The sequence below is a fragment of the Mauremys reevesii genome, linkage group 27 (genome assembly GCF_016161935.1).
Source record: "Mauremys reevesii isolate NIE-2019 linkage group 27, ASM1616193v1, whole genome shotgun sequence".
NCBI lineage: Eukaryota > Metazoa > Chordata > Testudines > Geoemydidae > Mauremys > Mauremys reevesii.
Window position 1 is genome coordinate 8545065 of NC_052649.1, and position 20015 is coordinate 8565079.

Here is a 20015-nt window from a genome sequence, read left to right on the forward strand (position 1 = left end):
CCGGGATGCCAACGCCAACAGCGACGAACCCTTTGCACTGAATGGACCAGCACCCCCAAGCCACGTGGGCACCCATGTGCCAACTCCAGACTAGTGACCAGCACATCTACACCTTGCCTGAACCTGCCCATCACAGCCCCGCTGACCCTCCTTTGCCAATAAACCCCTGGAAACCAGCTCTGACTGCAGACACCTAGCCCACTCCGGGTTAAAGGCGAGCCGCACTTCACTCCTTTGTTGCTGACATACATTGCAATGAACAGTTTCACACACCCCTCTCGGTACTGCTGGCTGCACTCCACACCAGCTCTGGTATGTCCCTGGGGCCCTGCCAGGGGCTGGGAACTGGCACACTGGATGGCCCAGGAGCTGTGAAGGCATCTCTGTCTGTAAAGCTTCTGGGATCTGGCATCATGCTCACAAGTTTGCGCTTTGATGAAGCTTTCTCTCATCTGATGAAAAATGTGACGTGTTCATTTCTGCATGTCTCCCCCACGAGCCTGGGCTCCCCCAGCCTCTCGCACCCCAACAGCAACTGCACAACAGAAATTGCCCGGGCCAAGGTTCAGTTACCAGAACGTCCCACAAGAATAGTTTGAACCCACCCGGGCCACCCTAGAGCCTGCAGCCTCCACCCACAAACATCTCTGGCTTTCTGAAGCACTCCAGAAATCGACGCTCCATAGCCCTACCCTGTCCGTGTTTCTCCACCGGTGAGTGACTCCTGGCCAAGCCACACGGCAAACAAAGCAAGAGGAATGGTTCACAAGGCCCATTAAATGGGAGGAAGAGTGGGCTAGTGTGAACCATGGACCGAGAACGAAGGAAGCTCAGTGGAAATGGAAAATCAACGGATCCTTGGAAACCTGCTGGGAAATAAACGGAGCGTTTCTGAACACACCAAACAACTGTGCTGAACCAACAGCTGCTGACGGGAGTTAAAGGCAGACGTGTGTATAACAAAAGTCCCTGGAGAGCAGATTTGGAAAAGGGACTTGACTAAAATTAGAAATACGACTAACAGAGGAGCCTGGAAAAACAAGAGGATCAAAGCAAGAACTGGTGTGATGAGCTGGCCGGCATGAGGTGGGCTGGAGGCAGGGGGAACTCATTCCTCGCTCCATACAGAAGGGAGACAGAGAGGTTGGGGGGAGCGGAGCTGGGCCCACACTGCCCTTTGGGAGGCAGGCACAGCACAGACCCTGGGGAAGGGGAGCGTGCTCCCATATGGTGACAATCCTAAGATTAAACTATCTAACAACCTCCCCCTCCTCCTCACTGCCATCTGAGCTACCAGAAACATGTGCAGTTCCTGCTCTCTCTCCCCTCAGGACTCCTGTGAACCAGGGAAGGTTGTGGCATCACAGCCCCTTGCCCTGGGAAAGCAGCACTCCCATTTGAAGCACTTATAAAAGGCCCAGGGACTAATGGGCTCAGCAGGCCGGAGAGAGGCCCGTCAGGCTGCAGAAGCCAAGCCCAGCACATGCGTCGCACACCAGAAATGCCATGGCTGCGTTTTAGAAAACAACAACAAATGGGAGAGACTCGCAAGCACTGGACACCCGTCCTCAGCCTGGGCAAGGGGTTATGACACACAACAGTGAAGAATCCTTTCCCCTTCCCCCCTGCAAAGCTGAACAGCCAGCGTTTGTGCATGGGGAGTAGACAGACAGGAATGTGTACACCGCACTCAGCTTTCACATCAACAATGGAGCATGGAGCACTCAGAGCGCGCAGCCCGCACAGTGTCTAACAAAACCCTAGCAATCCCCCCGATCACACACACGGCCGTGTCGCAAACCACAACGTCCATGTCACAACAGCAAGGAGATCAGAAGCCAGAGCAAAAGCAGAGATTGCAAAACTTACCAACTGTTTCAATAAAGAACAAGCCGTGACCATGTTATGGCTGGACTATAACATTCCAGTGCAAGAAGCTGTACAGCCCTGGTGGGAATCCAGCCTGCTGTTAAAAGGTAAAACCTGGATCTCAGACTAAGCCGAACGTGAGCGTCTGCAGCAGGGGAAATGTGCACCAACGACCATATTTTGTTTTGCAAGCAACAAGCACTCCCGTCCCCTCTCTGGTGCAGCTAGATGGGCGGATTCCGCTTTATCAGCAGCTCAGCTCACCCCTATCATCCAGGAAGCTGTGTACACATACGCGCCTCCCCCTGACGTTTCCCAACGCTGCAGGGAGAAGCAGCTGATGGCAAAGCACCTTCTATCAAGGGGCAGAGGCTGCAAGGCTAAAACTATCCCTGTACCCAGCATGTCAATTTCAGGCAGGCAGAGCGGGCTCAGACCCTTCCAACACACCTGCTGCTCCTGGGTGAACAGGCTGCAGGAACAAAGCCCCTGGGTTTGTAAATACACTCCCCACCTCAGAAAGGCACATCAGAAAACAAAACAGCTGCCGGAGCCGAGAGCCTGGCTCAGCCGAGCAAAGGGATCCCCTGGATCCAGCTACTTCCTCTGGCTCAGGGGAAGCATTCAGGTTACAGCGGAGACGGAGCTCAGGGAATAGGGTGACCAGATGTCCCGATTTTATAGGGACAGTCCCGATTTTTGGGTCTTTTACTTATATAGGCTCCTATTACCCCCCACTCCTGTCCCGATTTTTCACATTTGCTGTCTGGTCACCCTATCAGGGAAGCAGGAGGGTGATGAGCGAGGTATCAGAGAAGTCCCCCAGTAAGAGAATCGGGAGGGCCAGGCTTACATTTAACCAGCAGCACCACCTCGAAGTGAGCAGCCTCTCCTCACCCTGGCAGTGACAGCCCCTCTCTCTCTCCGCACCCCTGAGGAGTTTTATAAACCGAACCCCCATGAGGTGATAGAAGCTGCTGGGCTCCCTGGGGTCTGGCTCAGTGAGCATCCCGCATGAGCAAAGGTCTGAACTGCCGGGACTGGGGAAGGGAGCTCAGGTCTCTGTCGACCTGGGGTTCCTTCTGTTGGAAAAATCATAGTGCTAATGAAGCCTTTCCGTATTAGGCCTGAGTTAAAAGTAAACCAAAAGTGTTATGTGGAACAGCTGTAACTGTGGAAGGAGAGCAGAACTCAATCACTAAGTCATCTACCTAAGTATCTATTTGTTATTTGTTTTTTGTTTGGCTCCCTCCTCCCCCCAAGTGTATGCAGCTATGCAGCTGCGCATGCATGTATGCATCCATGTAAAAATAAGTGTAAGGTGTGTCATGTCCCTTGTTGAATCCTTCTTGTGAATCTCAACAAATGTACTCTTGTATGTCCCTCTCAAAAATGATATATGTATATGTATATATTATTTATCCACAGGGTTTATAGGTCAGGGTCAACCAAATGACAAAGACGAGACAAGTTGTTTGTTTGTGGTTTTTACCTATAAGTAGGCCAGTGGCTGATGTGTCTCTGTCTCTTTTCTCTCTGGCACTAGCCCGAGAGAAACACCAGCGAGCAATAAAGGGTGTAAAGGGTGGTCTGCCTGTCTCCTGTCCTCCTGCCTCCTTGGTGTAATTAGGTAAGCTCCAGGGGGAAATGAGCCCTTTTGGCTAACACTTCCAGTGACATTCCTCCATTCAAATAACCCTCCCGATGCTCAGGCTGCTTCCCAGATCCCCAGATGACGTCCAGTCTCAGCAATGACACCATCAAGGCCTGGCTTAGGGGAGGAAAGGCTGAAGCTGGGGGACACCAGCCTGTGGCTGGGGCGAAGCACTGCAGGCGGCTCTGGTTCAGCAGGGTCAGTGTTGCCCTTTGGAGGCAAGGAGCTGTATGCCTGAGGGCAGGGCTGGCTCCAGGGTTTTTGCTGCCCCAAGCAGCGAAAAGAAAAGAAAAGAAAAGAAAAGAAAAGCCGCGATTACGATGTGCAGCTCTACCACTACCGCTGCAGACTTCAGCGGCAATTTGGCAGCTGGTCTTTCGCTCCGAGAGGGAGTGAGGGACCCGTTGCCGAATTGCCACCAAAGACCCGGACATGCCGCCCCTCTCCGTTGGCCGCCCCAAGCAGCTGCTTGCTGGGCTGGTGCCTGGAGCCGGCCCTGCCCGAGGGGCCCCCAATGCTCTCTACCTAGCCACCAGCCCAGCCCCCACCCATCTGCTGAGCCTGCTGCACCAGAGTGCTGGGAAAGCAGAGCGCAGCAGAAACCGGTCAGGGACATGGGGCCGGACAGGCCTGAGCCCTCCCTCAACTGGAACAGGTGCCCCACCGGTTGAGACTTCCTGCTCCTGCCCCCTCTTGCAAACAGGTCCCACCTCCACCTGGCTGCCTGTGGCTTCAAGCCAAACCCATTGAGAAAGCGGCTTTTAAAATCAGCTGAGTGGATTCCCCCAAGTGTCTGACTCACATTTCCTGCCACGGGGCTCTGAGCACCACCTGGGCCTTTCTAGAGACCGGAGGGTAAAACGCTGCACTTCTACAACCACCTTTTCACCTGGAGATCCTAAAGCATGCTGGGCCCCACAGCTCCCACCCGGGGTCGTCTCGGAAGCTAGGGGCCACATGAAATGCTGTGATGTGCATGCACCCCAAGGCATCATACAAACCAAACACAGAAATACAGTGACACCAAGCAGAGAGGGCCTTTAAAATGTAAGGCCCTAAAGAATGTAATGGGAATGAAACCAGTGGGGGGCCCATAGAAATCACTCTAAACCCCTATAGAATTTAGTAGAGAATGAGCTCACTTCTATAGGGTTGTCTCAATGATGCTATAAATAGGCTTGGAAGGTTACATCAATAAATGGTGGTAACCCTTGATTTCATTGTACACACACAGCCTGATGAACAACCAAAATGTACAGATAGGCAAAGTAAGCAAAATGCTGGTTGAGAACTTACTAGAGACTGTCGTTAAATAATTATTGTCTGACACCCCCAAAATTTCCTGCAACTGTGAAAATTTCAAATTGATAAAAATTGAAGAAAAAAAAATGCTTAAAAATAAAAAGCATCAATATTATCTGCTGAACTCATAAAAAAAACCAGACTCCAATTCTGCCAACTGACCCTAGCTGTAAAGTTCTATAGCACAGAGAGAACATACACTCCAACGTATCTAGGAAAACCTGGCAGTCGGCTGAATTTTGCAGGGATGACCCCCACCTGGATCCCTCGGAGGCACCTCCAAGTGCATGTCGCCCCTACAGTAATTCCTGCTCAGCTCGGAAAGCCATTTCTGAGTCAAAGGGGCTTCTTCACCGTACTCTCTGGCGCACAGCCATCAACTGCTCCACCACACCTCTGCGGTGGTGAGCGCAGGGAGCAGGGATTTTGCATCAGCTAGACTGAGCCGGGAAATCCCTTGAGCAGAGACTTCACTGCTTATCTGGGGTCAAAGCTTCCCCGGCTCTCGGCAAGGCAGCTCCATTGAGATATGGCAGCAAATCAAGTGCTGAGAACCCTGGTGGCTGCTGGGCTCCATCCCCAGACCAGCAGAGCAAACATTCCCCACAGGGCCCCAGGCACCGCTACCATGGCCTTGTTGCCACCCTGTCCTCTCCTACGGGACTGTCACTTGCATTGGAAGGCAAGAGACTCAACTATCACTCTTCATGCTCAAACCGTGGGCATCCGCTCTCTCGCAGGTGCAAACCTGCTCCCAAAGGGAACACGGTAACCCCAGCTGACACTCGAGAGCTTCTGCTGATTTCTGACACTGGAGTCAGAGAGGTACAGATCCTGCATGCCATGGCTGGAGGTCTGATGCCAAACCCAGGGGTGGGCACGCAAGGTGGTTTTAAGGAGGTGCCCCTAGGGGCTGGAGGAGAGGGCTGTCGCAGTACAAGCGCTGGCAGGAGACAGTCTTACTTGTCCATTATGGCAATACAGGCTCTCTCAGCGCCCCTGGCACATGGCATCTCCTTCCACATCACCTCTGCCTGCAGCCCCTGCTGTTCCCTCGTCCATCCTGAGAGCATGACTCCAGTGCACATTGCTCCAGCCTCCAGGCAGCATCCCAAAGCCACTCCGGAAATAGCCTAGAAGGCTGCTGGCCTGGAGGCAGGCAAGTTATCCTGGGACACCAACCTGCACAGCGACAGGCTGCAATCAGGGCAGCACCGCACCATGTGGATAGAGAGTTTCAAAAGCGATGCGGCTTGCTTGCCACAGCATGAACACAGGCCAGCCAAGAAGTGTGAGCTATCCCGGAGCAGCTTCTATGCATAGACAAGCCCTAGGACACTCGTGCTCTGCCTCACCAGCACTCAAGGAGTTAACCGCATATACTATGAACTCCACGAAAGGTACCGTGCCAGCGTCCCCATGCCTGACCACTTCCCTAGTGCCAACAGCCTCGGAGAGAAGAAGTGTCTCTGGCTGGCTCCATCCACAGCCACACCCATCCAGGTCAGCTCCCTCACAGGTGGTGATGAAATGTGAAACAGGACCCGCATCACTGAGTCAGCCCAATATTGAGATGCGGAAGGCAGAACAAGGAGTCCGCCCTCTTCTCAATATCACCATGAAAAGGGAACTGATACCACACCAGGCGAATACCCTGCAGCTGAGTTACAGTAGGGGACTGAATCTGAGCAGCAGCCACCCAGCCAGATACTCATCATGGGTCCAGGCCTCGCTGGGGGATCCCGCAGGAGCGAGCGCACAGACACAGGCAGAAACACCAGGCCACGCAGGGTCTGCTTTCCCCAGGAGCTCAGCACCCACAGTCAGACATGCTGAGTGCCAACACATTCAACAGCCCTGTGCTTGGACAGCAGCTCAAAGTGCTGCCGGAAGCCGAGATTCTTCTTACTCTTCCGGAGACGAACTGAACATCCCTGAGGCAAACGAGTGGGAAAAGCTTCGCTTCATAAATGAATGTTAGAATCGAGCTGACTCCCACCCAGCCAAGCTGCTTCCTGCTCTTCACATCTGAGTGCCTGGACATTAGACAGGCCAGTCTCCCGCTATCACAGGGGGTTGAGACCACCTGCAGCTCCACCACTGCCTGTCTCCTCAGGGTTTCCTTTTCCAAAGGGAAGGGTTTGTACCTTACGCTTCAGCAAAACAAAAAAAAACCCCAAGTCTCCGAAACTTTGCTTCTAAGCTAGAGAGCAGCTTCTCTTTGCCAATGTACTCTGCTAAGGCAGCCAGCTTTGTCACCAGCTTCTCCCAGTCCCTACCCAGGCGCCCGTCCCAGGCAACACTGAACCGTCCTAAGCTCCTCTGCTGGGCCCCAGGCTATCCACATTTCAGTCCCTCTTAAAGACACCTCTGCCCTGCTGCGATAGTGAATCTCCTGGGTCTGTGTATGAGCTGTATGTAAGCTGCCTGTCTGTGCCCTGCTTCCACTGACCTTTGTCATTCAGCGGCGAGTCCCTGGGAGCAGGGGCCATCCTTACATGTTTGGAAAGGTGCTGGAGTGCAGCGAGTGCTACTGTAAAGAAACAACAACCTAACTTTGGGGCCTTCAGCTGATTACCAGAACCTGAGCTCATAATACAGTAGGGGCAGTGCAGTCTGGCCAGTGGGCCCAACAGGCTGGAGCTGAAAGGTATTGTTATCCACAAGCCCTCAAACAGCCCCCAGCTCGGCTCCCAGGGCAGCGCGGTGCATGAAATAAGATCCCGCAGATTTCTGCCTGCTCTAAACACGTTACACAACATGCAACATGGGGCAGAGCCTGGTAAGGGGCAGCCAGTGCTGCACAGCTCTGCCCCACTCACAGCTTGGTACAGCACTGGCCTGGCGCTAAGCGAGACCCCAGCCTCGAAAGGGGACAGAGTCTAGATTCAGCCTGCACAATCCTGAGAGCTACCAGACTGTGAACCAACCAGGTGAGTACAGTTCCTGCAGACTAGACCTAGGTAATCCACCCTGCTGCTCACGCCCCCTGGGTCTAGTGGTCTGGGCAGAAACCCAGCACCCCAAGATTCCCAAATTGTACTCCCAGACTGCCAATAATTCCCCGGGTGACCCCAGGCAAGGCCGCCTCCTCCTCCTCCTCCTCCTCCGTAACATGGGGATAATCATGGAGCCGGGAGGTGGCTAGTGATGCTCTGCCTTTGTCTACACTGGGACATCCACCACTGGTGGATCTGCACCACTGCCAACTCCCTTTGCACCTTGCTGCCTATCCTAGTCTGAAACTGGAGTAAGCTGCCCTGGTGCAAGTCACATTGCACCAGTGTAAATCATGTCTGCACTGGGGGGGGGGGGAAGGGGGGGGAGAAATGCACTGCTGCAACAGGGAGTGTCTACCAGGCCTTGTTTGTGATTGCCCCACCTCGGGAGGGTGTGAAGTGCTACTGAGTATCAGATCTCCCTTCCACAGCCAGAAGCCGTTTACAAACAGTCCCTGTCCCTAAGCCCTGCAGGTTTTTCTGCAGAGTCACTCTATCACCCATTACTGAATCTGAAACAAAATGGTAATGTTAAAAACTGAATAGAGAAGAAGACAAAAACTACCAAAAGTCCCTTTGCCTCATTAAAAAAATGAAAATGACCCTTTCTTCAGTTGTTTGGATTTCAGCATTTCAACTGTCCTCAGCCCAGTTCCCAGGATGACACACAGCTAGGAAACGAGACGCCTACGTACAAAGACACACATATGGGGAAGTGCCAAGTAGTGTTGTGCTATCATCTGGGTTGTACCATTTGTACAGTGCCTGGCACAGGGAGGCGCTGGTCCATGAGTAGGTCTCCTGGGTGCTATGCTAATACAACAGACTATGGCAACATGCCCTGGAGGTTTAAGCTACGGAGGGGAAATCTACTTTCTCACCTGTACAACACGGAATGCAAACGGTACCTGGAGCGAGGCAGCAGGCTGAACGCTTACCTCCATCCTCTCAGTCCCCTCCAAGGTATGGTAACACCCATTGTTTCATGTTCTTTGTTTGTGTGTGTGTGTGTGTGTATCTATCTATCTATTTTCCTACTGTATTTTCCACTCCATGCATCCGATGAAGTGGGCTGTAGCCCACGAAAGCTTATGCTACAATAAATGCGTTAGTCTCTAAGGTGCCACAAGGACTCCTGTTCTTTTTGCGGATACAGACTAACACGGCTGCTACTCTGAAACCTCCAGGCCAGGGACTCTACCATGCCAGCCAATCCTAACTGGCCTATCATTCCTTGTCTGCACTGAAGTTGGTTGCGGGAGGGGATAATGTTGTGCGGAAGAGCAAGAAGTCCAACATTTCAGACTAATGACCTATACGCCAAGCATAGTATGGAGGTCACTCTAGAAAGGACACTGGGTGATGGCCACATGAGACCTGTCTTTCACACTCCATAGGCCTTACCTAGGATAAGAAGAGAGGTTATGCTGGCTCTGTGAGATTCCATGCAACCAGCTTGAGAACTGATTTAAGTATCTTGTTTCTGTTCTCACTACACAAACACACTGCCGGCAGTAAGGCCCTGGTACTGACACTGCAAAAACTACCTACGGCCTGCACCCAGGGGCTGGGGTTTTTTACGTCGGGTTTAGTGACACTGAGTTTCACAATGACCAAAATATTTACAAAGCCGTTACCTCTCTTGGTCGACTTTAACACTTCCTCCCCACCCCATCCTGGCTCATGTGAAGCAGGTGTTTGAAGAAATCCCCTCTTCAAAGGGCAGGTACAAAACAATTCTAAAACCAAGATGTTGGTTTCACTTTGGTTTCTGGGCAATGCAAACTGGGGACTGTGCATTTCAGAAGTGAACAATTAGGCCCCAATCCTACAACTGGGCCTGAGCAGACAGACCCATGCACCCGCACATAGTCTGGTGAAGCCTACAGGGCTTCGTACAGGTCCGATTACAGGATCAGGGCTTTGACAACACAAAACATTCCATTTCTTTTTACTTGTTCAAATTGTCCTCCGTGGCTGGCATCTCCTCTGCCCTGTCACTGACTCACCCATCCTGCAAGATCTCCTGCCCTCCTTGTCTTCCTACACTAGGGTCCTTCAGGTGGTCTCCTACCATGGCATTAGCTCTGGTGCAGAGAAAGCACAAGCCTATTTACCACCATGTTGCATAACTTTGCTTCAAGCAGGTCGAAAGTATTATTATCTACGCATATTGCAGTCAGGCTTAGAGGCCCTGACCAGGTCAGTGCCCTGTTGTACAACACTGCAGTCACACACACTCTTGTCCTCTCTCATGTCTGGCCAACCACAGGGTTTGTACCAGCATCCCTAAATGGGCTGGCGGGTGATTTGTTACCGACATAGGTGTTCCAGTACAATCCCTGCTGTGGATGCAGTTATACCAGTATAAAGGTGCCTTGTACCAATACAGCATATTGTCCGTCCCATATGGGAATAAGCTATACTGGTAAAAGCCCTGTCATACTGGCAAAACCTCAGCCACACGGAGGGAAGGAAGGGTGGCAGGTACACGGCTTTAGGCTATGGCTACACTTGCACTTCAAAGCACTGCCGCAGCAGCGCTTTGAAGCGCTAAGTGTAGTCAAAGCGCCAGCGCTGGGAGAGAGCTCTGCCAGCGCTGTCCGTACTCCACCTCCCTGTGGGGAATAACGTACAGCGCTGGGAGCCGCGCTCCCAGCGCTGGGGCTTTGACCACACTGGCGCTTTGCAGCGCCACAATTTGCAGCGCTGTAGAGGGTGTGTTTTCACACCCTGCTGCAGCGCTGCAAATTCGCAAGTGTAGCCATGGCCTTAGCTGCATTGAGGTAGTTAAAGCAGTGCACTGTATCGCCACCACCACCGCTGGAGCTAGCAAAACACTGGAAGCTGGTTTGTTCCCAAACTGCTCAATGAGACACAGCTGGTGGGAGTGGCTTTCCTGCACTAGACGCCCCCGGCTCTAGCCAAATCAGCTACTATCCCGAGTGCAATCACCAGGACCAGACTTTCATGCAGCGCTTTGAACTACAGCACGAGATAAAACTTCACTGAGCAACAGAGAGGCGGAACAAGGGTGCCGGGCTGATGGCAGGACAGTGCCAGTTAAGAGCGGGGACACCCCCAAGTGACGAGAGGGATCATGCACTAACCCTGGCCTCTATATAACTCCATGGTATGCCCACATCTGGAATATTGCGTGAAGATGTGGTCACCCCAGCTCAAAAAATATATATTGGAATTTGAAAAGGTTCAGAAAAGGGCAACAAAAATTATTAGGGGTATGGAACGGCTGCCGTATTAGGTGAAATTAACAAGACTGGGACTTCTTGGCTTGGAAAAAAGATGACTAAGGGGGACATGATAGAGGTCTATAAAATCATGAATGTTGTGGAGAAAGTAAATAAGGAAGTGTTATTTACTCCTTGTCATAACACAAGAGCTAGGGGTCACCAAATGAAATTAATAGGCAGGAGGTTTAAAACAAACAAAAGGAAGTATTTTTTCACAAATGCACAGTCAACCTGTGGAACTCCTTGCCAGAGGATGTTGTGAAGGCCAAGGCTATAACAGGGTTAAAAAAAACCAAAACAACAACCTTACATTCCTGGAGGACAGGTCGATCAATGGCTATTAGCCAGGCTGGGCAGGGATGGTGTCCTAGCTTCTATTTGCCAGAAGCTGGGAATGGGCAACAGGAGATGGATCACTTGCTGATTCTCTGTTCTGTTCATTCCCTCTGGGGCACCTGGCATTGGCCACGGTCACAAGACAGGACCCTGGGCTAGGTGAACCTTTGCTCTGACCCAGTCCGGCTTTTCTGATGGCTCTGGGAAACCATTCTCTTCCGGAAGGAGGGAGTGTGAGGTTCCTTCAAGGACTTAGGAGGGGAGAGGGCAGCACATGGGAATGTCCTCACCCTGCATCTGGGAGGTAAATGCCCCACTCCTCTCGCCAGGTTCACAACCCCACCCCAAGAACTGGGGAGCCAAAGCAACCTGCCTCCTGCGTTCACGGCTCAAGGTGCAGGTGGGGAAGCATCAGCCACAGGTGAGGGGGGAATTGAGGTCCTGCCACCTCCTGCCACAGGGACCTGCGCCCCACAGGACTCCTACTGCCTCGCTTTCCCCACAGCCACTCGGGATGACCCAGACCAGTGACGGTCTGTCTACCTGGGCCTCTGTCTCACCCGACAGCCTGGCAGCATCAGCCTGTCAATGGCAGTCTGTCTGTGTCTGTCTGTCTGTGTCAGTCAGTGACTGTCTGCCTATGGCAGTCTGTCTGCCTCTCTGTGTGTGTGTCAGCCTGTCTTTGTCAATGGCAGTCTGTCTATGGCTGTCTGTGTGTGTGTGTCAGTCAGTGTCTGTCTCTCTCTGTCGGTCTGTCTCTGTCAACGGCAGTCTGTCTGTCTGTGTCTGTGTGTCAGTCTGTCAATGGCTGTCAGTCCGTGGCAGTCTGTCAGTGTCTGTGTGTGTGTATGTGTGTGTGTCAGTCAGTGGCTGTCTGTCTGTGTCTGTCTGTCAGTCCGTGTCTGTCTGTGTCTCTGTCTGTGTGTGTGTGTGTGTGTGTGTGTCAGTCAGTGTCTGTCAGTCTGTCAATGGCTGTCTGTCTGTGTCTGTCTGTCAGTCCATGTCTGTCAGTCAGTCAGTCCGTGTGTGTGTGTGTCTGTCAATGGCTGTCTGTCAGTCCATGTCTGTGTGTGTCAGTCAGTCAGTCTCTGTGTGCCAGTCAATGGCTGTGTCAGTCAGTCAGTGGCTGTGTGTGTGTGTCAGTCAGTGGCTGTGTGTCAGTCAGTGTCAGTGTGTGTGTGTCAGTCAGTGTCAGTGTGTGTGTGTCAGTCAGTGGCTGTGTGTGTGTGTCAGTCAGTGGCTGTGTGTGTGTGTGTGTATCAGTCAGTTAGTGTCTGTGTGTCTGTGTGTGTGTCAGTCAGTGGCTGTGTGTCTGTGTGTGTCTGTGTGTGTGTGTCAGTCAGTGTTTGTGTCTGTGTCGCAGCCCCCGCGGGCCCGGCCAGGCCGCGCGCTGCCGCCTTCCCTTGTTTACCGCCCCGCTGCCCGCAGGCCCCGCGCCCCGGCCCGGCCCGGCCCGGCCCGCAGGCGGCGGCCGGAGCGAGCGGCGAGGGCGGCGTCCCCGGAGCTAAACCCGGCCCGGCCCGGCCCGGCCCGCTCCGCTCCTACCTCCGGCCGCGCCGGCGGCTCCGGCTTCGCTCCGCGGCGGCTGCTCCCGACTCGGCTCCGGGGCCGGCTCTGCCCCCTCCGGCCGCCGCCTGCGCCGCCCCCGCCGGTCCCTCCCGGCACCGCCCCGCGGCCCGACACCGCCCCATGGGCCTGGGGCCCCCTCCGAGCCCCCTTGGGCCCGGGACCGCCCCCCATGGGCCCAGCCCAAATCCGACACCGCCCCCTCCCGAGCCCCCATGGGCCCAGCACCACCACCCCAGCCCCCATGGGCCCGGCCCGAACCTCCCTGAGCCCCCATGGGCCCAGCACCTGGCATCACCCCTCGAGCCACTCATAGCCCCGGGACCGCCCCAAACCTCCCTGAGCCCCGCATGGACCCCTCTGAGCCCCCATGGGCCCAGCACCACCACCCCAGCCCCTCCGAGCCCCCATGGGCCCAGCACCTGGCATCACCCCCTCGAGCCACTCATAGCCCCGGGACCGCCCCAAACCTCCCCGCGCCCCGCGTGACCCCTCCGAGCCCCCATGGGCCAGGCACCACCCCCCCATGGGCCCGGGACCGCCCCCCGCCCGAGCTCCCCATGGGCCGGACCCGCCATGGACCCCGGACCGCCCCCCGCGCCCCCCTGGACCCGGCCCTGCCCCCTCCAAGCCCCCATGGGCCCGGGACCGACCCCTCCGAGCCCCCATGGGCCCACCACCTGGCATCACCCCCCCCTCGAGCCACTCATAGCCCCGGGACCTCCCCCCCAAACCTCCCCGAGCCCCGCGTGGACCCCACCTCCGAGCCCCCCATGGGCCCGGGACTGCCCCCCTCCCGAGCTCCCCATGGGCCCGACCCGCAATGGACCCGTGACCGCCCCCCGAGCCCCGATGGACCCGGCACTGCCCTCCAAGCCCCCATGGGCCCGGGACCGACCCCCTCCGAGCCCCCATGGGCCCGGGACCTGGCACCGCCAGCCCTCCGAGCCCCCATGGGCATGGCCCGAATCCAACACCGGGCACCGCCCCCTCCCAAGCCCCCCATGGACCCAGCACCCCCGCCCCCGAGTGGCCCATGGGCCCGGGACCACCCCCGTGAGCCCCCCATGGGCCCAGCCCAAATCTGACACCCGGCATCGCCCCACCTGAGCCCCTCATGGACCCGGCCCCACCCCAAACTCCCCATGGGCCCGGCAAACCCCATGAACCCCATGAGCCTGGCACCCAGCACCGCCCCGAGCCCCTCATGGGCCTGGCCCGAACACCCCTGAACTCCCCATGTGCCCAGCACCTGGCACTGCCCCCCTGAGCCCCAGATGGGCCCAACACCTGGCATCACACCCCCGCCCCGAGCCACCCATGGACCCAGGACCGCCCCCTAAGCCCCGCATGGGCCCAGCACCTACACCGCACCCCCTCTGAGCCCCTCCAGACCCCCCTGGACCCGAGACCCCCCCCAAGCCCCACATTGGCCCAGCACCTGGCACTGCCCCCCCCAAACCCCCTATGGGCCTGGCACCTGGGACCACCCCCTCTCCAAGCCCTCATGGGCCCAGCACCTGGGACCATCCCCCCCCCAGTCCCCCCATGACTCCAGAACCCGGTACTTCCCCAGGTACCCACTACCCCTTCCCCCCCATACCCCACTGACTCTATCGCACCCTAGATCCCTGCCCTCCTGTGCAGCTCGCTTTTCTTTCTTCCCTACACCCCACTGATCATCATACTGCACTCCCCTTCCCCATGTGCAGGGCCGGCTTTAGGAAGTGCGGGGCCCAATTCGAACATTTTTGGCGGGGCCCTGGCAGGGATGACTAAAAAAAAAAGCCTTTCATTTCTTCCTTCTATTATTTACTTTCCATAACTATATAAATCATAAAATTATATGTTATGTACATTGATTCATATATGCTGTTGATTGGTTATTAATGAACGCCGTTTCACGTGTGTGGGTCACCGCCAATCCCTGGGGGTGTGCACATGTGTGGGTCCCAGCTGCTCCCTGCCCTCCCTCATTGAAGCAGGTGTGCAGGGTTACTGCCCTGGGAACTGCAGGGCAGCAGTGGACATGGGGCTGGTTGGAGGCAGGGCAGGGGCTGACTGGAGGTAGGGTCTGGCTGCAGGCAAGGCAAGAGGTGCAGGGCTGGCTGGAGACGGGGGTGTGGGGTGGGCTGGCTGGCTTCAGGCAGGGCTGCAGGGGAGTGCAGCAGGGGTTGGCAGGGCTGGAGACAGAGGAGTGCGGGACTGGCTGGCTTCAGGCAGGGGGGTGCAGCAGGGGTTGGCTGGAGACAGAGCAGGGGGTGCGGGGCTGGGTGCGGGCAGGGGTGTGTGGGGCTGGCTGGCTTTGGGCAGGGCTGCAGGGGGGTGTGGCAGGGGTTGGCTGGAGACAGGGCAGGGGGTTTGGCAGGGACTGGCTGCGGGCACAGGGTGCAGAGCTGGCTGCAGGCATGGGGGGGCAGAGCTGGTGCAGGCAGGGCAAGGCAAGGGCTGCAGCAGAGGCAGCTGGAGCCCTGGCCCTTTAAATAGCCCCCAAGACCCCCTCTATCCCAGGGCTCTGGGGGCTATTTAAAGGGCCCAGGGCTACCCTGCTTCTACCCCGCCTCAGACCTTTTAAATAGCCACGGGAGCCCTGATGAATGCATAGGGGCAACCCGGGGCTCCGGCGGCTATTTAAAGGACCGGGGTGGCAGAGACAGCTGGAGCCCCAGCCCTTTAAATAGTTCCCGGAGCCCCCCGCTACCCCAGGGCGCCAACTGGGAGAGCGGGGCTGCAGGGTAGGGCTTGCCGCACTGTGGCCGAAGCTCCAGCCGGGGCCGTGGGGCTTGCCACACTCTGGCCGGAGCTCCAGCTGGGGCCGCGGGGCTTGCCACGCTCCAGCCGGAGTTCCAGCTGGGAGAGCGGGGCCGCGGGGCTTGCCGCGCTCCGGCCGGAGCTGCAGCCGGGGCTGCGGGGCTTGCCGCGCTCCGGCCGGAGCTCCAGCTGGGAGAGCGGGGCCGCGGGGCTTGCCGCGCTCCGGCCGGAGCTCCAGCTGGGAGAGCGGGGCCGCGGGGCTTGCCACGCTCCGGCCGGAGCTCCAGCTGGGAGAGCGGGGCCGCGGGGCTTGCCACGCTCCAGCCGGAGTTCCAGCTGGGAGAGCGGGGCTGCGGGGCTTGCCGTGCTCCGGCCGGAGCTGCAGCTGGGAGAGCGGGGCCACAGAAGACCCCGGAGCAGAGAGACGGCAGCTGGAGTAAGTAAAAAAAAAAATTAAAAAGGCGCCAAAGGTGCGGGGCCCTCTTCGGCGCGGGGCCCGATTCCCAGGAATCGGGCGAATCGGCTTAAAGCCGGCCCTGCCCATGTGAACGCCCCTGATTACCTGCCCCCACAGCCCATTCACCCTCCTAGCCTCACATTCCTCCCTCCCTCCCCTCCGGCAGAACAGTAGAGGTGACTTGCAGAGTGAATAGCAGTGGGGTTTGTGCCTCCTTTTGCCCCTCTGTGGGGCAGGGGCAGGGATCAATCCCACACACACACACACACACACACAAAACAGGGCAGCTGCCTTTCCCTCTGGAGCTGGGGTTCCAGCTCTCGCTGGCTTGGCTTCCCCTGTGCGGGTGGCAGGAGAAGGGGTTAGCTTGTGGCTCCAGTGAGGCCAAGGGTGAACGCACCGTCTACGCTCCCTGCAGCAGGATACCGCTGAAGATCAAATAGATCAGACACACGTGAATAAGGGGCACGTCCCCAATTGCAATAGTTAGGGTATTGATTGGGAATGTAGAAATTGCCAGACTGGATCAGACCAAAGGTCCCGTATCCCACCTCCAACAGCGCATACTTCCCAGGGAGGTGGGAGGGCTCCCTAAGAAGCAGTTGTGGGACAATCTGCCCCATGCAGTCTCATCTTGGTCTCTGGTAGTTAGAGATTGGTGTGAGCCCTGCTGCACAAAGTCTTAATACCCCTGTTGGTACCTGTTCCTTACCACTGCAGGGCACAGCTGCCTGTATGAGACCCAAGGCAAAACGGAGTACCGCGGGCTGGCCTCGCAGCAGCCTGTGTTCTAAGTACATGGGCTGCTGGATTCTGACCCAGTTGTAGCACTGAGGTTGGTGGTTTCGTGCCTAAGTGCACAGAGTTACAATAATAAAGCCTGGATGTCCCGAAGGCGGGTCACGGTAACTCCGGTAAGTCTGAGTCACTGTCAGTGGCTTGGTTTCCCTGCAGTGGGGTCAGAACTTCCTGTTGTGTAAAGTGGGCCTTGGGTCACTGGGGGCCCAGGCTAGTTGGTTTGTCGCTCCTGAAGACGGAAGGGAAAGAGAAGCCAGCAATATTTCTGGCTCTTCTAGCTCCCTGGGGCTGCCAATTCCTCCCTGGGCCAAACTGAGTCACAACTTGCTTGGTGGGGGCACTGCTGCCCCCTCCCTCCATGTAAGTCTGGTGCTTCTCTGGAGCACGTAGCCCACACAGCTGGGGGTGAGGGATGGAGAGCAGCTACTAATGCATGGCCACAGGCACCTCTGAGACATCAAATGTGCGAGGTCCCCTTGCAGTGCTGGCAAGGGCAGCTTTAGATGCAGCTGTCTGTGCCCAGTGCTGCCTGTGCACATCCTGAGCCTGGGGTTTTTGCCTTCCTGCGTAGGTCGCTGAGGGAGACAGGATAATGCCCCAGAGGCAGCATCTCCTGGACTCCTGTAGCCAGGGTTCTGCTGCAGGAAGCAATACTCAGTATTGTTTGCTTCTGCTTCAGCACTCTCGCAGGCCACATGGGATTTGCTGGGCTTTCAGTTTCACTACCAGCACCAGCCTGTGAACTCTGATGAACAGAACTTTCCAAGGGCCATCCGCAGACTCCCACGCTCACAGGCAGGGACCAGATCTTTCCTTCCCAAATGGCCCCACTGAAGCCAGCCAGACCGCTTGGCCCTAACTGAGACAGAAGAGCTGCACTCAAGAAGCCATCGGGCCCCAGCTAGCCCCAGGGTTCAAATCCTCCAGACATATCTCCACAGCTACGATGATCAACACGCCCCACAACACACCTTTCCAGATCCATGGGTCCTACACATGCCTGTCACAACATGTGGTGCACCTCAGTAAGTGTATCTAATGCAAGAACTATGTGGGTGAAATCAGACAATCGCTATGCTCTGGAATGAACTCACCAAGAAAATGATACAAGACAAAACACCCCATCACCTGTGGGCAAACGCTTCAGGAAGTGATCACTCCAGATCTGACCTATCAGCCCCCGTGCTCAAAGGAAACCCGCACAGCACCTTCAAAAGACAAGCCTGGGAACTCAGATTCAGAACTCTGCTAGATAATCACAGCATGGTCTCTTCCTGAGATGCTGGTTTTATGGCTCAGCACAATTGGTAACCTACTAACCCTCCTTTGTCCCAGGATTGCAGAAGTGTTAATTGCCCACTTCACTTGAAGTGGTTTCTTGCAACATGTTAATAACCCCTTATGCTTAACAATCTGTGCCACTGTATAGAGCTGGGACACCCAAAGAGCCCAGTGAAGCTTGAAAGCTTGTCTCTTCCACCAACAGAAGGGTCCAGTAAAAGATATGACCACCCCCCCCCCCCCCGCCTCTCCTTGGGAAACAGGATCAGATGTCACCAACAGCAACTGTAACAGCTGCAGCTCATCACCGCTGGTTCTGTTTCCCCAACAAAGGACAGTTATTACCCTCTAAAGGAGGGCAGGCATGGCAACCACCAAGTTCTCAGCTTTCAGCAGAGCCTCCCCCCAGCCCCTTTGGTGAAATACCACGAGGGTGGCGGCCACTGGGGAAACAGGCCTGTCTGGGGGCGTGTAGGCAGCCCCCCTCTGTTGCCAACGTGGGGCGACTGGGTCACACCTGGCGGCCCAGAAGCGCCTGTCCCCCCCGGCCCTGGATCTGGTGTCCCACAGGGCTGTTAACCTTCTGCAAATATCTCTTCCCATGCCACAGGGCCCAGCCCAGCGGCTTTAGGAATGGCTCAGAGAGGTGCCGCAGGCTCCCCTTCTGGCCCTCTCCCTGTAGCCGGTGAACAGGCAGGGCTGGCTCTTGCAGGGGCCTCCGCAGACAGAGGATGATTGCCGGGTGGGCCGAGTGGAGTTTCCCAGCCTGCTGCCCTCCCTCTGCCCCAAAGCTCTGGGAACACGAGGCAGGGCTGCAGCTGCCCTTTCTCACCACCGTTGTCCTTTCCTCAAGCGGAAGCAGTAGCCACCAGCCTGCCCCTGGGCACTGGACTTTGTCCTGCCTTCTGCAAGAGGCTAACCCGGGCCAGGGGCGCTCACGGATCAGGCACCTGGCACCCAGCCCCCTCTGAACACTCCAGTGCCGTCACAAGGGCAAGGCGAGTGAGGCACTTGCCTCGGGCGCGGAAAGTCTTTCCTTCAGCGGCAATTCAGCAGCAAGTCCTTCCCTCCAAGAGGGACCCGTTGCTGAATTGCCGCCTCGTCGGCAAGGGAGAGGGGCGGCACATCCGGCTCTTCGGCGGAAATTCGGCGGTGGGTCCTTCCCTCTGAGAGGAACCCACCGCCGAAGAGCCGGACGTGCCGCCCGTCCCTTGCCTCGGGCGCAAAAATCCCTAGTTGCGGCGCTGGAACTCTCGGCCCGCTCCATGCTGCTAGCACCAAGTGGCAGAGTCACTGGCCTGCAGGCAACGTGCTCTGTCACTGCACGGAGCAGGGCGTCCTGCCCCTTATGAAGGAGAATGGAGCTGCCCAACTGCACTCCCCCAGGGGGTTGGTTTCTAGGACCATGGTGCCACTTGGACTCCTTTGCACTAAGAGCCAGATCGGCAGCTCCAGACCGACACACCAGACTTGATTAATTATTTTCATTGGCTGCCTGGGTTCAAAGCAGTGCCGGAGAGCCAGTGCCAGCGCCAGCACCCTCGGGGGATCCACTCCCTGTGCAGCATACCAGCTCCCAGGTGCTGCCACAAGCCACTGCTTTGCCTCCCAGCCCTTCTGCCCACCTAACGTGTGTTATGTCCAGGGTTGCCGGGGGGGGGGGCAAGTGGGGCAATTTTCCCCAGGCCCCACAGGGGCCCCCATGATAGTTTTTGGCGGGTCTTCGGGGGCACTCTGCCGAAGACTGGAGC

The 20015-nt window shown here is 56.5% G+C and overlaps 1 protein-coding gene across 3 annotated transcripts in view; it reads right to left on the minus strand.

The window, feature by feature from the left end:
* The window catches only part of LOC120392110 (signal transducer and activator of transcription 5B), a 46715-nt gene extending 33653 nt beyond the window's left edge, over positions 1-13062 (minus strand). For 2 of the 3 annotated variants that reach the window (XM_039516595.1, XM_039516596.1), the window contains exon 1: positions 1870-2120. The gene's annotated coding sequence lies outside the window, so the exon portion shown is untranslated. Of the gene's footprint in view, positions 1-1869; positions 2121-12956 lie in introns of those variants that run through there. The other variant, XM_039516594.1, reaches the window with a different exon arrangement.
* Between the last annotated feature and the right edge of the window lie 6953 nt (positions 13063-20015).